Raw genomic sequence first — 10361 nt, forward strand, 5'->3', positions numbered from 1 at the left:
ATTCTCAAAATTGTGAGTGTCATATTTCACTATTACTGCATTAATCTGTGATACCTATAACTAACTACAAATTAATCGATCCCAGAGATACAATTTGCATAAGTAACTCAAAAAAAAGAAGAAGAAAACCCCCCAGAAAAACCCAGAAAAGAAATATGTATAAATAGTGTTTTGCTCCAGAATCTTTGGCAAAAATGCGAAGTACATAGAAAATGTTCGTCATGTGAATAGCAACCAGTTCTTTAACAATATGGAGATGCGATACAAATTCACAGAGTGAAAAAACGTATTAAGCTGTCGGTCACTCTTATTGGAGTTTGCAATAATATGAAATTATAAAGCAGTAAATAAAATTATTTGGATGTACTTTTGTGTATAATCTTTATACTTCACAATTTTTTGTTTCATTATTATTGCATTTGATACTGCCACTTTAAAGGGACATTCCTGAGTTTGCTGCATTGTAAGATGTTTCCGACAAATAAAATATTTACATATTGAATATATTTTCTTATTTAGAATATCAATGTCTGTATATTCAATGTGTTTCAGGCCGTGTTAATATTCGTAAAATGCCCAAACTGGATTTTGTCTTTAAATAATTTCGTATGTATGAAAAAAAATATATTTTAGGAAATAAAATGGAATTAAACCTTGTACAAATATTAGAACGATCAGAAACACGTTTAATATACAGCCACTAATATAATTACAATCGTTAAAAAGTCTCTGTTAGTCGATAACATCGTAAAACTCAGGAATGTCCCTTTAACTCCGATTTGTTTATGTGTATTTTTTAAAAAGTCTCCATTACTCTTTTTAAGATGTCACAGTTTGACTAAATAATATATATCCACACAAGCTGCGAAGCTTACAGGCAATAAAAAATGAATTAACTCCATTTTCGTTATCTTTGACATAACGATTTTAGTTTTCTCTGTTATACAGTTAACCGATTCAGCTGGAAGTAATTTGGGAGCTGTTGGTCAGTCGCACGGCCGTAATCGATCGGCTAAATGATCGCGCGGCAGACACCACACATTACAATGTGACAAATCTAAGTGTCGGCCTAACATCCGGTCTCGTCAATATTTTAGTAGATCATTATTCCAGACTGGAATATGTGCAAGTGACATTAGCGCTTTACTGATACTCTCCACGGGCTAGAGACATTCGGCTTCTACTGTGACCATTCCAATCCTCCGACGACAGATGGTTTTTACCAGACGATATCAGAAACCACCTGCACGATGTTAGATCTGTAATTGGTTTCAGTCTTGCTATATTTAACTAGCCGGTCTAGGTCACGCAGTTTTCGAAAGCTGTGGGATTCATGATTGGTAGGTACCGGGTTCGCATCCCAGTGCAGGTTCCAGCCGAGAGCGGCGGGTTTTAATGACTAATTGAGGTGTAAGGCCATTAAAACCAAAGTCTTTTCTTTCTCGCTAGCCACAAACAACTAATAATTAACATTTATGTGCCAAGGACCATAATTTGTTATTATTAATAACAAAAATAAAAGAAGAAAAAAAAAAAAAATGAAGTTTGTTTTGTTTAACAATACTACTAGAGCACATTGATTTATCAATCATCAGTTATTGGGTGTCAAACATTTGGTAATTCTGACATATAGTCTTAGAGAGGAAACCCACTACATTTTTTTCCATTAGTATCAAGGGATCTTTTATATGCACCATTCCACATACACGATAGCACATACCACGGCCGTTGATATACCTGTCGTGGTGCAGTGGCCGGAACGAAAAATAGCCCAGTGGATCCACAGACGGGGATCGATCCTAAGCCTGACTGCGCATCAAGCGAGCGCTTTATCACTGGGCTACATCCCGCCCCTTCATATTATCGAGGAAATCAATAAATCAAAAAATTAATAAAAAAAAAAAAAAAAAAAACAAGAAAAAAAAAAAAAAAACCGACAAAAGAATACAGTGAATTCATTGTTCAGTTTTTTCCGGGTCTTTGTTGATTTGATCCTCGGTGCCATATTTACCATATTACCGAAGTCATTAGTAAATGTCTGTTACTATGGACAACTAAACCATGGACGTGAGAAAGAATAATTCCATTCTATAAGTCAGACACCATTAAGAACACTGATATGGAAACAGCCTAACACATGCTCACTTTTACAAACTCGAGATGTTAACACTGGGATAAAGCGCCAATATTGCGAGTATCACTGCGATGACAGTCAACGGTTGGTTTAGCATCATCTAAGATTATTACAGAGCTTTTGCGAATTTTATCTAGAGAGGCAAACTGCGACAGTTTTCGGATGAGTGGACATTGATCTGTGTGCACAAGGTCGTAATAGAACAAACAGACGGAAAGGCACACGCTATTGATTTCCATTTTAAATCAAATACTATTTCTTCTAATGCATTTTCTGACGCAGTGAATAGTCTACCTTGAAACTCGTTTAAGAGCATTTTTTATTCTGTGTAAATGTTTTGGCATTCCATTCCGGTACAAAAGTTATTTTATCTTGGCTAAAAGCTTTCTAGATGTTAGCTACAAAACGGCACAACGCGTAACGGAGTACAACGATTTAAATATACCAGCAATTTTACAATGCAGATACATGCATATCAAAGATATAGAGCTGATCAAGAAAATATTCCAGGCTGTAACATACGACGGGTCTAGTAGCTTCTCCGTGACTCTGCCTTCTGCAGAGATACGATTTTGGATGCGCTAACGAATTTGTTGTTCAGATCTGAAAACCGGTTAGACGAAGCAAAAGTCTTTATGGTGCATAAAACAATTAAAAGTTTTACTTGTAAATATAAAAAGATATTTAAAGTGGTCAGTTCAGAGAGAGAGAGAGAGAGAGAGAGAGAGAGAGAGAGAGAGAGAGAGAGAGAGAGAGAGAGAGAGAGAGAGAGAGAGAGAGAGAGAGCATACTTTGATGTTAAACTTTGATGAAAATCTTCAGTACAAAGTTGTGAAAGAAGAGAGACGCCATTATGAGAAACTATATATACGAGGAAGAATGTTGGTAATTACAAATTAGGGCCGGCTTTAGTGCTCTATCTAAGACGACCATTCCTTCACTGTATCTCGTTGAGGTATTAACCCGCTTAATTAGAACCAGTACGTGCAGTAGGTCACATTTCACCCGCTAATGGTGTAAATTACTGAACTAAACTGGAACCAGTAATCAAGTATTCACAGACTAACAATGTTAACTGTCTGGTCAGTCCATAATGTGCACTTTTCACAATTTACACCAGCAAAATAGATAGTTTATTTTAAGCTATGATACTAAAAACCGATAGTGTATCATTATTTTAAGCTATAATACCAAAAAACCCAGATAGTTTATCATTACTTGAAGCTATATAATACCAAAAACTGATAGTTTGTCATTATTTTAAGCTGTAATACCAAAACCAGATAGTTTGTCATTATTTGAAGTTATAATGCAGTTTGTCATTATTTTAAGCCATAATACCCAAAACAGATAGTTATTATTTTGAGCTATAATACCAAAAAACCCAACCCCCAGATAATTATTATTTTAAGATATAATACAAGAAAACAGATAGTTATTATTTTAATATATAATACCATAAACAGATAGTTTGTCTTTGTTTTAAGCTATAATACCAACACAATTGCCAGTGCTGACGGAGGGTTTTAGGAGTCAAAACTCCTCCCTGATCAAGCAAATTGTCTTTTTTATAAATATATGTTGAGGTTAAAATGACTCGACCCCACAATAAACTTTGGTCGCCACAGTCTAGACCTACCCTTACTAAAATTCCTACGAGTTTTGGAATAGTACTGAAATAGAGTTAAATAGGCATTTTGAATATACAATCTACTAGCCAACATTATAACAGATAACTAACAAATGGCCGAATTAGTCGGGCAGAATAAGGGGTATACCTTGAACTAGGGTACATACGATGTTTTACGATGGTTTTATGTAATTTAGGGTTTCCTGATTCAGAAACTGCATGATGACACTTTATCATCATTGAGCAATTTTTTTGACGGTCATTTTAAAAGCACCACCCCATGCTAAAAAATTACTGTTTTTATGTTCGGCCCATTGCATTATGTTATAATGTTTTATTTGTACAAGATTATTAGAAGACCCATACCTATTTGGATACCTTTTACAAACACTAAAGAATAATACAAAACAACAACAAAACAATAGCAACATTTCAGGGGCGTTTGCTGACGGCCATCTTGGTTTTCAAAATGGCCGCCATTTAAACATTTGTTTTTACAATATTACCACACCCAAGAAACTAAAACAATTGTTTTAAGTTATATACAGGTAGGTGGGAATGCTTTCACTACATAAGCAAGACTATTTGTAACCTGTATTGGTCAAAATAAAAATAGTAACATTTTGGGTGGAGGATTTTCACAGAAGAAAGTTAAAAATAACAGAAAAAATTCCCAATTTATCCTAATTTACACCTTGCAAGGAACATGATATTTTGGCATAATTTCTGAAATTAAATATTGATTTTATTTTAACTAATGTCTATAATATACTTTGAGTATTTCCGTGCATTTGTGCCAGACTAATATTCTATACTTATATTAAAGGGATTGGACTATCCTCAGTTTGTAGCCGTATCAACGTTTTCGTCAAATAAAATATGCATGTATTATTAAAATTAAAATTTATGTTTTCTTGCTTAGAATATTCCATGTATTTCTGGACATTGTAATGTTTTGTATCTCAATATCGATTTTTGTCTAAAATAATGTTGAAGGTAAATATTTATAATATTTTTTAACAGCCAAACGAAATGTTAAAACATTGCGACCAAAGGTAATTCCGAATGTATTTATTAGTATAATGCTTTATATGTAAAACATTTTAAGGTAAGATAGTGTTTTAAAAGACCTGAAAAAGCAGTTTGTGTGTTTATTTTGTTGATTGGGCAGGCTGATGTTTGCACAAATTAAATAAAAATGCACGAATCTGGATACAAACGTTTATTTATATTAGCATTACTGCCAAACAGATTACAGGTAATATTATGATTAAAATGATGGAAATACATGATGAACACATTTCAGGCTAGCTCATTCTGCCCGAATATCTCTATTGTTTTTGCCCGAATTTTACTGATTTTCTCCAGCACAAAGGTGGACAGTTGCCCCCTGCCCCCCTGACACGTGCGCTTATGGGAACAAACAGAAGTCTTGCTAGGTCTGAAAACACAGGTCAGTCCCTTTAATAAACTTTAGAACTAGCACCCAAAATGTTACCAATTTTGATATGTCATATATTAAAAACATCGTAATATATAACAGGCTATACTGATGAAGGACAGTAATGACATCGTACATGCATATCACACTTTACAGTAAAAATTATGTTCCAAAGAAGAAAGCTGATAATTAAAATTTGGTGATTATTTTAAAAATACTTCGCATTCAAAATAAAACCTTTTCCCATAACATTTGACAAAAATATGCGTTAATCTACTAATATATAAAAGTAGTATAAACATTTAAAAGTGTGTGATGTGACAATTACGAATCTGCTATTAGCATATTAAATATGGTATCTCTTAACAACACTGTTTCCAAAAGAAGTTACAATAGTCGTGAGTCAAGCATGAATCACTGTAAAGTGTTTTGTCTACAGAGTATAGTTTCAACACCATATGTAGTAAGACTGCCAGTGTTTTAGCATGCACTAGTACATGCGCTACAGCTTCCATAAACAAAGGAAAATCTGAATGAGCACAAAGATGTGCATAGAATGATATTTAAAGCAAGGAACCAAATAAGTATTTTACAAAAATATTGATCAGATTTAGATTAAGACTTCCCTTTCTAAAGACTATTGTAAATATGGTATTTCATCTGTACCGTGTTTAATGTGCCGCGTAAACGTTATATTAGCCAATCAAATTTGACAGCTACCAGTCTATTTTAACATGCCTGCATTTACATATGTAACAAAATTCACCTTATATATCATACATGTGATGCAGATGATTTTATATAGTTACTTGTCAAATTTTTAGAAGATATATTTTTGGGGGGTAACATTTCTTTTGAAAGATGCCGTTTCAAGTGGTTCTTGGACATATAATCAATAAATACAATTGTTATATTACAATAGTTTTAATATATAATATACAGGTTCCTTGTATATGTAGTGATCATGGAATCATGTCTAACTACCTTTATACCACTTTAAAACAAAGTTTAGGTTTGCCTGGGTGTGGTAGTATTGAACAAACTAAATTTGCAATGGCGGCCATTTTGAAAACCAAGATGGCCACCAGTAATCTCCACTTACATGTTGCTATATATTTTGTATTTATTATATAATGTTTGTAAAAGGTATCTAAATAGGTAGAGGTCTTGTAATAACTGTGTATCTATAGGACATTATAGCATGACACAGTAGGCCTAACTAAAAAACGTCAAGTTTTTTAGCCTGGAGGAGGTGTTTTTAAAATGGCCGTAAAAAAATTGCTCAATGATGACAAAGTGTCATCATGCAGTTTCCGATTCAGGATACCCTAAATTACATAAAACCACCATAAAACATCGTATGTACCCTAGTTCCAAGTTAGGTCAAATTTTGGCATCTGACAACCCGACTAAATATTAAGGGCCGAATTTACGATGCCTGTTTTTCTTAATCGCAAGTGTTTAAGCATAATAAATGTATGTAGTTACACATGTGTAAGTCTAAAACAGGCTTTGTAAAAAATAAAGTAGAGTTTGTTTTATTTAACGACGCCACTAGAGCACATTGATTATTTTATCTTATCATCGGCTATTGGACATCAAACATATGGTCATTCTGACACTGTTTTTTTTTTTAGAGGAAACCCGCTTTCGCCACATAGGCTACACTTTTACGACAGGCAGCAAGGGATCTTTTATTTGCGCGTCCCACGGGCATGATAGCACAAACCATGGCCTTTGTTGAACCAGTTATGAATCACTGGTCGGTGCAAGTGTTTACATCCACCCATTGACCCTTGCGGAGCACTCACTCGGTATCTGGATTAAAAATCCCATGCCTCGACTGGGATCCAAACCCAGTACCTACCAGCCTGTAGACCGATGGCCTAACCACGACGCCACCGAGGCCGGTAGGCTTTGTAAATTCGGCCTTATTTCTTCATAACAGTAAAGTCGCACATCTGTATTAGAATTGCTCTCAACCTCTCAAAATATTGCGCTAAACTCCTACTACAGCACATTGATTGATTAATAATCGGCTATTGGATGTCAAACATTTTGTAATTCTGACTCATAGTCATCAGAGGAAACCCGCTACATCTTTCTTACTGCAGCAAGGGATCTTTTATATGCACTTTCTCACAGACATGATAGCATATACCACGGTCTTTGATATACCAGTCGTGGTGCACTGGCTGGAACGAGAAATAGCCCAATGGGCCTACCGACGGGGATCGACGGGGATCGATCCCACACCGACCGCGCATCAAGCGAGCGCTTTACCACTGGGCTACGTCCCGCCCCCGGAATCATAGAAAGACTGATAACAGAGAGGGACCAGCATCCTCACCCACGATATCAGGAAGTTAACACCGAATCCCACAGTACTGATATTTGATCCCACAGATATTATTAAGCCATCTTTTCATAAAAATGTGGGTTTTTTTTGGTACATAATTTCAGTTTGGTTTGATTCAAGAAGAAAAGTAAATTGTTTTGGAAATTTAGAAAACAATCGGCTCAGAAATAAATAACTTGTAGTAAATTCCATAGCATGAAAACAAGGCGTTCCATGTGGGATGGACTATAGATGTGAATTTAATTTTGACTAATACCAAATGTTTCCTTGTTTGTTTCTCTCAGAATATATATGTAAACAAACAATTGTTTTAGTGTATATTTCGCTGTACAAAGAAATTTGCAAAAGACTAATACTATTAGCGTGCTGAGACTGGTTTAATACAAAATGAAGTAAATCTTCTTTTCTGTAACACTATCAGATGTTATATATGGGACATGTTTATGAATAACTGTAAAGTCATAAATTGAGGAATAACCGTCGCAGCAGAGTATTATGAATAACTGTGAGGTCATAATCTTATAAATGGCTCGGACTCATGTACAGTAACTTTATGAATGCATGTTTACGACTAACTGTAAGATTTTAAGTTTTAGGAACAAGTGTCAAGTAAAATATTTATGGATATGATTTCTTAAGATCGTAAGTTTAGGAACAAAAGTCACATCAGATGTTTATGGATTGGATTATATGTTTTTCACATATGAATGACTTTGAGATCACAACAATATTAACTATGGCATCATAGGTTTATGAACCTGCCTCGGTGGTGTCGTGGTTAGGCCATCGGTCTACAGGCTGGTAAGTACTGGGTTCGGATCCCAGTCGAGGCATGGGATTTTTAATCCAGATACTGACTCTAAATCCTGAGTGAGTGCTCCGCAAGGCTCAATGGGTAGGTGTAAACCACTTGCACCGACCAGTGATCCATAACTGGTTCAACAAAGGCCATGGTTTGTGCTATTCTGCCTGTGGGAAGCGCAAATAAATGATCCCTTGCTGCCTGTCGTAAAAGAGTAGCCTATGTCGCGACAGCGGGTTTTCTATAAAAAAGTGTCAGAATGACAATATGTTTGACGTCCAATAGCCGATGATAAGATAAAAAAAACAACCCAGTGTGCTCTAGTGGCGTCGTTAAATAAAACAAACTTTTTTTCATAAATTTAACAAATAATTAGAAGAGTACATGTTTCAATAACTGTAAAACCATGCATTGATGAATACATGTTCAAAATCTTATCAACACATAAATATATACTGAACAAAAAAAAAGAAACTTCCGATTTGTACATATAGTATTTGTTGTGTTAAAAAATTCATTGTGTAATGAAATTATATAGGTAGTATTAGCCTTGAGCTGTATTATCAGGATTCATGAATTTTATCGATTATTTTTGCACTGTTAATCGTCGACAACGTGAAATTCAATTTGCACATGCATGCATGGTTCGACATGTCCCGTGTAGTATTCGGTCAATTTGTTTTACTTGTCTTACTGACATTGTTATCAAGTGAACGAAAACGCTTAAAATTAAAAAAAAAAAATTAACGTTTTTTTACATTGTAGCATTTTTAGTATGCCAAGAATACCCAATAATTTACGCGAACGGGCGATTGGCATGCTTAATGCTGGCATGTCGACAGAAGACGTTGCAAGGCATGTTGGGAGTTCTAGTCGAGCGATACGAAATCTTCGCGTAAGATTTCGAACGACAGGAAGCACCAACGACTTGCCATCTCGTGGACGTCCGCGTGTTACAACACGTGGTCAAGACCGCTATATCATGAACACGCATTTGCGCAATCGATTCTAAACTGCCACTGTTACTGCTGCTAACACACCTGGGCTTCACAATAACCGAATCAGTGGGCAAACTGTTCGTAATCGTCTGCGGGAGAACGGTTTACATGCACGACGTCCTTACGTCCTTAACGTCCTTAATGCAACGTCATCGTCTAAATCGTCTTAATTGGGCACGTGTACACACTCGTTGGATACGGCGACGCTGGAATACCGTTCTTTTTTCGGATGAATCCCGATTTTCTTTACAACGTGGTGATGGCAGGGTGCGCGTCTACCATTGGAGAAATGAACGCTATGCTGACTGTTGTGTTCTTGAACGAGATCGTTTCGGGGGTGGGGGTTCTGTCATGGTCTGGGCAGCCATTGCCCATGGTTATCGTTCACCACTAGTCGTCATTGATGGCAATTTAAATGCTCAACATTACCGCGATGACATTCTCGCTCATCACGTCATTCCTCTGTTCCACAACAACGCCAACATCTCGATTTTTCAGCATGATAATGCCACCTCTCATACAGCTAGAGACACTGTAAATTTTCTTAGGACAAATAACATTGATTTCATTGATGACTGGCCCACTAAAAGTCCTGATCTCAACCCCATCGAGCATGCCTGGGATAGTCTGGACAGACGATTGAGGCGTCGTCCCAACCCACCCGCTAACGTCAACGAACTTCGTCAAGCGCTCATTCAGGAATGGAACAATATTCCACAGGCAGAAATCAACACTTTAGTCAATTCTATGCGCCTGCGATGCACTGCAGTGGTCAATTCAAGAGGTGGTCATACCAGTTATTAAGTGGGCGTTTTTATTTTTAACCCCTACCACACTTGGTCAAAATTTCTCCCAGTTTCTGTTAACCTATGGCCATGATTTTTGCACCAAACGATGCATCATGGAACACTCTTTAAACGCATATATAACAATTATTCCCCCGGTTTGTTTTCATCAAGTTATGTTCAAGCAAAGTTAGCGGAAGTTTCTTATTTTG

The sequence above is a fragment of the Gigantopelta aegis genome, chromosome 6 (assembly GCF_016097555.1).
Source record: "Gigantopelta aegis isolate Gae_Host chromosome 6, Gae_host_genome, whole genome shotgun sequence".
Classification (NCBI taxonomy): domain Eukaryota; kingdom Metazoa; phylum Mollusca; class Gastropoda; order Neomphalida; family Peltospiridae; genus Gigantopelta; species Gigantopelta aegis.